We start from the raw sequence: 8,071 nt of genomic DNA, 5'->3' as shown, positions 1-8,071 counted from the left end.
GAAAGCATTTTAGGCCATTTTTCATGAAAATTTATTTAAACCAGAAATCAACTTGAGATACTTGAAATAATTAAGAAAGAAAATATACTTTACAAAAATGACCAAGTAAAGAGAAAAGAAATGTTTTTAAAAATATATTTAAAGAAAAGCAATAAACTTAATATATCTTAAGTAAATTAAGAGCAATTAAGACTTTGACAAAATATAATTAAATAAGGAAAACATTACTTGAAACTATTTCTAAAAGATAATAACTTAGAAAATCTTTAACCAAGTAAAAGGATTTTTGATCAATCATTTGCATAAATAAAAGAACGGGGGTCGATAAAAATCTAAAAAATGCAATCTTATAAAAAGAAATTAGTTCCTCGGGATTTAAATAGACTAATCTAAAAATTAAACTTAAACAAATAATCGCAACTAAGCAATTACATAATTAAATAGAAAAGAAATAACAAAATTAAAAACAAATCAAAATTAGGCCTAATTTCAATTTCTGCTGGCCTGGAGTGAAACTTGAGCCCATTTCCCCTGGTTGCTGTCTTTTGGGCTTTTAGCCGATCTCCTGTGTATAAATCTGATGCATACTTAATGTACATCAGTGTATAAGGATTGTGAATCAGCCTATTTTTTGTAAACACCTGTAATATCAGCTTCCAGGACCTGTTCATCAGCTTTCGGGACCTTTAGGTTGAGTTTGGGCCTCCGTGGCCCAAAGCGAAATGCAAAAAAAAGGCAAAGAGTCCAGTTGACTCGGGATGGGCAGATGCATGCAAAGAAAAAAAAAAGGATTAATATTTACATTCAGGGGTATATCTAAGCAAGCAAGAATCAAATTGAAAGCATGAGGGTGGCGTATTAGATTTATGAAGGAATGAAATTAAATGCACACTGTCAACACATATTCATAAGATATAAATATTTAAACCAAAGCACAATGGAGAGATCCTTAGAAACAAGTAAGATGATAGCAAAACATAGCCAAATTATCAACCAATATTTACAACAAACAAGCTGAGGATACTGCTTAGCAGTGCACTGAAAATTTGGCTACATTAGCTCAATCACATTCAACTAGATACAGTGAAACCACAGTTCGAAATTCGAATTTCTTCTACAAGATATGAATTATTCCATATTCCCCTCAAAAAAATTCATCTCTCAACGGATTCGGACGAAACGAGAGACGAGGTGGATGGATAGGATTGAATAGAAGCTTCTCGAAGGTTCAATCTCACGAGCCAAAGGACGAGATTGCGGGGTGGGGGGAACGGCTAAGCGTACTGTTGGTCGGGAGTCGTTGGAGGAGACGACGAAGGGATATACACGTATGCACATACGCTTTGGGTGTACGCGGATGCTCTATAAGGACTAGGGAGAGGTTATTTTGGGCTGCTGGGTCACTGTTGTATTTGTGGGGAATTGGGAAATTGGGATTGGGCTGCTGAATAAATGGGCAATTGTTGTTGTTGTGTGTTGTAATTGAGTGTAGGAAACGGGTCGGTTAGGAGACGTAGAGGTGTAGGAAATTGTAGTATATAAGTGTTTGGATTTTTATTGTAGTTGCTGATGTATGGAAATGGATGTGTCTGTTTGGGTGTTGTAATGGTGTTACAGTAATTATCAAATTACATATCTTATATTTTTATATTTTCAATTATTCCCTATCATTTGTAAAAAAATTAAAAATCTCTTTTCTGATACATAGGAATGGTGATGATACATCGCGATTTGATACATAAGTCATTTTCATTATATATCGCTAGTTGATACAAACCAAACAAAAAATGTATCAGTAAAGCATAAGTTTTACTGCTATTTTTGTTGTGTTCATGATATATTAGATGTTATAAGTTGATTCATAAGTTTTATTGATATTACAATGTTTGGTTTGTATCAACTAGCGATGTATCATGAAAAGGATTTATGTATCAAATTGTGATATATCAGCATCATTCGTATGTATCAGAAATCTGGAAAAAAAGAAAAAATTCGGGTAATTACCAAAAAAGTCAAAATTAGTTAAATTGAGTTTAATTAGAGAATTCGGCTAAGATTTAAATAGAACGAATTAATATTAATTAACTAATGAACTTCTTAATTTCGACAAAATAAAATAATTAACTTAATTTAAAAAATATAAGCTACTAATTTACGAAATAATTAGTAAAAAAATAAAAAACTTTTTTTGAGATCATTTTTGAATATTCATATAAGCTAAGAATTATATAAATAATTGTAGAAAATTATTTATTTAATTTAAAAATCATAAAAATGACAAAATTACTTTTAAAATAACTTGCAAATATTTTGAATTTTATAAATGCAAATTATTTTTATATTTTTTAAAATTAGAGAAACTCAATAATTAATTCGTACCATGAAGGGTCAAAATTGGGTGTTAACAGCAGACATAGCTCATTTTCTTAATGATACAAACCAAAATAATTTATAAAACACACATAATAAAAGTTTTATTCATGAACAAGTCATATCTTTGGGTCTCCAAATTTTCATATATTCAAAATTTCATATCTTCAAACCTTCATATTTCATATACATATTGCAATTTTCATAAATCTTAATTGAATAGAAATTAATTTAATTAGAAATATATGAATAATCCAAAATCCCAAATTAATTTTATTAATTTGGTAAAATATATGAACAAATTAATAAAATAGGTAAAAAGAAATTATAAACATTAGCATGACACTTTCTTAACAATCAAAAGAGAAAAAGAGTATTTTTTAATAAATAATTACTAATTTTAGCGATATTTTTTATTTATTATTATCTGTAGCAATACATAACAATACTATAATAAATATGTTGTATATTAAAAGTAAATTATATATGCAATGTAAATATATTATAAGTGTTTTAAAATATATTATACTTGTTTAGTAAGAAATTAACGCAATGTATTGTATGTGTATTAAAATGTGATAAATGTATTACCCATAAAAAAATTATATTATATGTATTTTATAAATTGTTCTTTATAATATGTATTAAAAATGTGTTATAAATATATTATAAATATTCAGTAAAAAGAAGTTATTACCATGAATAATAAATATATTTTTTAATATAACATATCGTACGTTCAACAAATGGGGATATTCATTTTGAAATTTAGGATCAAAGGAAGGGCAGAGACTCTTGATTGCAAAATTAGTAAGGGAAAATTACGCGTATAAGCAAATATATATACTAGTTAATATAGTTATAGTTTGAATTAATTATGGTTCGCGGCAAATATCTAGCTATAATTACAGTTTGAGTTTTGTATAATTCACGCGATTATACAATTGAGTTTTGTATAATTCACGCGGTTATACAATTGAGTTTTGTATAATCCGCGCGATTTATACAAATGTTGTGCACGAATCGAATTGTATAGAAAAATATACAAACAGTACAAATTGTATATCGAATTATACAAACGTTGTGAATTAATTGTATAGTGAAATGTACAAACATTATACAAAAACTGCGAATTGTATAGCGAATTATACAAACATATATAAATTCTGCGCGAATTATACAAGCATTACTAAAACTATAACTACAAATTATAATTAATAAATTATAGTTATGAAATATAATTAAAATAAATTTGAGTAGGTATATGTGAAAATTTCTTTACTATCTAAGGTACATGGAATGCCCCATAATTTGATTAGAGAGAGCACTTGTATTCTGGAAAATGCAACAGGCAAAAGTAAGGTACAACTCCTCTGTCATTCCCAAGCGCACACGTTAAGTTAACCCAAACCTCACGTTTCTTTGCCCGTCCCATTCTGTCAGTTTGAGGTTATAAGCAAATTTATTTTAAAGGTGCATTCAAAATCTATTTGAATTTCGCAGTAAAATTTATTTAAATATTTTAATTATATAAATATTTAAGTATACTTTAAATAATTTTGAAATAAATTAAATATCATCCTCAGATTATTATATCATTTTCATCTGTTATATAAGTACTACATCACTGTCATACTAGCACCACATCATTAATTTTATTTTATTTTTTTATTTATCCTCTAACATTTTTTAAATCAATTTATCCTAATCAATTAATTAATTAAAATATATATTTTTTTAAATTAAAATATAAAATATGATCCATTTTTATTTCCCGCAAACCCCACCCCACCCCACCCCCACCTTACTTCTTTCTTCTTTCTTTTTCACCATTTTGTCCCTTCAGTGTTCCATTTTATTTTCTTTTCAGATTTTTGCCTCGTTTTTTTTTTCTTTTTTTTCCTTATCCTCTTCCTTTCTTTCTTTTCCTTCAAAATGAGATAAGCAAATATGAATTGAGGCTTTCTTCCTTTAAAAATAAATCACCATTAATGTATCTTAATTTCTCACCAAGATATTCATTAATGACGAATTTGATTCACTTGAATTTCTCAGTCTCTCTGCCACATCACCCTTTAAGGTGGTATTTAATTCACTTGAAAGTTGTTAAAGAGAGGTATGTAAATGTCCAATATAGTTAAAGTACTAAAGTAAGTTGTGTTTGCTAAGTTTGGGAGGGTTTTGATGTATTTACTCAAAAAATTATCATTATATATACAAAATTGGTGTTTATTCATTACAGTCAAATTATTTCTTTTAATTTATGTGGTATATTTTTTAATTTATGTCAAAAAGGTATATTTTTATAATTATAAATAATTTAATTTTAATTTATTTTTGTTATTTATAATAAAATGATTTATAGACTTAAAATTATTTTAGATCATAAATTTTAAAATATTCATTGCTTTCTTAAATTTTATGTTTAATCGTAGTGTCACATAAATTGAACAGAGAATGGTCTAAAATGTCCCTTAACTATTTGAATTGATACAAAACTATCATTCATCAACCTTTCAGCCTCCAAATACCCCTGATATCAATTTTTTGGCTCAAAAATATCTTCGATATTAACTATTTGGCTCATATTGGCCCTTATTTTTATAAGCTCCACAAATTAAAATTATTAAATATGTATTTATTATGTTATCTAATCTAATTTGTCCAAATTTAAATTCTTCTCAAATAAATAAGAAAAATCACATATAATTCATATTTTGATCCGATACACTTGAAAATAATACTCAAAAAATTACTAATTTCATGATATCTTCATTTTGACTTATTTTAAATCAACCCTAATTTATTATAACCCAACTATTCAATTTAGTTATTGTTTGCAGATTTTATTTATTTAATAAAATAGCCCTGTTGGGCCTCTTTTTTTTTTTAAAAAAAAAACAACTCATAATTGGGGATCCAACAAAATTCATACTTGCCTCATTTGATTATATTTTATTAATATAAAGTTTTCTATCAATCATCCAATTGTCTTGTTTAATTTCTCTTTTTCTTTTTTTTTTAATCTTTTATTCTTAATTAGGATATCAGGAGCTCAAATTTAAAATGAACTTACATGTTTATATTCTTTTAATTTGTATTATTATCATGGTGGGATGGGGTAGGGATAATAGAAAATGTTAATTTCATTCTTTTATTTTGAATTTTGGGTACACAAAAAAAATGCAGTATACAATTTTGTCATATGTTGAATAAAATAAAATTTAAAATGATGGACAAGATCTAAGAAAAAAAAAGTAGAAGAGAGAAGAAGGTCGGGGGGAGGGGGGGAGGTGAATGTGAAAGTAGATGATATAATATTTTTTTATTATCAATTTACTATAAAACCCATAATCAGGCTAATCATATGAGTCATATATTAAATAATTTAAAATTATTTTAGCAGAGAATGATCTAAAATGCCCTTAAACTATGAGATTCGATATAATATTACCCTTTATTCATTTAATGAGTGTGTACCGTTAGAAATAAGTGTATTTTTGAGTTAAAAGATTGACGTCAGAAGTATTAGGTGCCAAAAAATGAATGGAGAATAATTTTGAAACATGAGAGAAATATAAAAATTTACACTCCCGCTCCCTCCACCTCACCCCGACGTCTGCTGTGGCGTTGCAAGCAAATTTCACTTTACCAGGTAAAGTACATTTCACTGGCACGTCTTGCTAAGATCTTACTATTATATAGGGTTGTTAATGGTTTAGTAAAAAATGATTTGAATCGAAATTGAATCAAATTAATTAAATACATTAATTTTGATTTTGCTTGATTTTAAATTTGTGAGACCCCATATTTTTTCGCATAATATACATAGCATGGCATGAGTGTATGAGGTGTATATGACTTGGTGTATCACGTCACGAGAATAAAGATTGCAAAGGGGTGGTAATATAAAATAAGTAGACGAAATTTATAGGTTAAGGATGCCCTTAAACAAGTAAGAGTTAAAGAAATGCCTTGTGTAACACCCCGCCCTTTCGAAAGATTTAAATTAATCAGTACTTTGGATTAAGATTAGGAGTGTATTATATAATAAGAAGGGTGTGTTATAAGGTAATATAGTCGCACAATGATCGTACGTTAAGTTTTGAAGTCAAGCAAGTTACGAAATAAAAGTCAGCAAAAGTTATCATAAGTTTCTTTAATAAACTTTCTGAAATTTGGGTTACATGTCTTGGAGCTTTTCTCCACATATAAAAAGATTTGCAAGGCCTCCGATATACCAAATCGAAGGTCTACGAGTCTAGTTTCCAAGGTACTAAATCGTTCGTCTATACGACTTTAGAATAAGAGATATTCATATTTTCATGAGATTGCACAAGTAGGCACGTGAAGGTGGGCCCCTAACCCCTATGTCGGTTTAGCTTTATAAAAGCTAATTTTCCTTCGTTTTATCTCATTATTTTCACACAAATAAGAAAAAATACAGTCTGAAATCCTCTCTAAGGGTTCATGTTAGACTCTCAGTCTAAATAAGAGATGTGGCATGGGCATGGCAAGGACTTCTGCATTGGACTTGGCATGGGCATGAGTAATCAATGTAGTTGTGGCAACTAAGTGGTAGTGGGAAGCAATGACTAAGGATGTTGGAGTGCTGGCTGCGCAGACTTGGGCATAAGGCAAGGCAAAGCAGTGTGTCATCGGAAAGTCAAGGCAAGGCTGGGCAAGCGTGTTGGCTTGAATGGGCATGGCTGTGGAACTTGACGATGGCAAAACAAAGCTGATTTGCAGTGAAGGTATGAAGCTGGCAAAGATCAGAAAATAAAACTTAGTATGAAAAGCAGTCAAGAATTATTCTAAGTGCGAGCTATGTGCAAATTTGGCTAAGGCATTGTGGGGCATATGTAAGGTACATGTCCAATGTAATTTGAATTCAATTTTGAATAGGTTTTTAGAAAATATGACTGTTGTAATTAGTTACGTTTTGAAAAAAATTGTCAAAGGCATGTGCCAGGCACATAGGTCGATTATAACTGATGTAATTGTCTTGTGGCCTGTGCAGAATTTTTAAATATGGACAGAAATTTGCCTAAGGCATCAGAGAGTGTTTTTTTGCCTTAGTCAAATTCGTGAAGCCTATCCTTTATTGAGTTTTGATATTAATAAAGGTTGGGAAGAGTTCTCATACGTTCGATGTGTTATTTTATTAAGTACATTGCCTAAGATTTGTAAATAGTCTTGTACTTAGCCAAATTCGTATGTGATTGTGAGACTGAAGTTTGTAAGTGTTCCAGACTACCATGCAGTGGTGTGCGAGAAAAATAATCACCCATATATCAGTTCCCCTACCATCCAAGCCAAGATTTATAAGATTTCAATGTGGTTTCACCCTTGAAATGTTCGTAGAGATCATGTTACTTCTTTCCTCCTCGTTGGCTGTGATTTGAAGGATTCTTCAAGGGGAAGGAGTCTCAATTTAAGGTGGTATTACTTCTGTTTAGAGGTAATAATTCTCACCCTTCATTTTATTGAGTGAATCCAAGTCATATCTAAGCTATGTAAGCAAGAACACATGAGTAGATGGTTGAAAAATCGTATTTGGATTGTTATGTGATGTGGGGCTGTTTTGATACTTTCTTGATTTTGTTGTTGCTAGAATTTATGGGAATAATTTATATGTTCTTGTTTTTGATATGCATCTAGGAGATAAAAAAAAAGTGTAGATGGGTATTGAATTGTAAGA

The 8,071-nt window shown here is 29.3% G+C and overlaps 1 long non-coding RNA gene across 1 annotated transcript; it reads right to left on the bottom strand.

Moving 5' to 3' along the window:
• Positions 1-333: 333 nt before the first annotated feature.
• Positions 334-1,521, bottom strand: LOC129881578 (uncharacterized). Its single transcript, XR_008765622.1, has 2 exons — positions 642-1,521; positions 334-577 (listed from the first exon to the last, which is right to left on the bottom strand). It is a non-coding gene; the product is annotated as an uncharacterized LOC129881578 (long non-coding RNA).
• Positions 1,522-8,071: the final 6,550 nt, after the last annotated feature.

Source organism: Solanum dulcamara, chromosome 3 (genome assembly GCF_947179165.1).
Source record: "Solanum dulcamara chromosome 3, daSolDulc1.2, whole genome shotgun sequence".
Classification (NCBI taxonomy): domain Eukaryota; kingdom Viridiplantae; phylum Streptophyta; class Magnoliopsida; order Solanales; family Solanaceae; genus Solanum; species Solanum dulcamara.
This window is presented reverse-complemented; position numbering and strand designations above follow the sequence as displayed.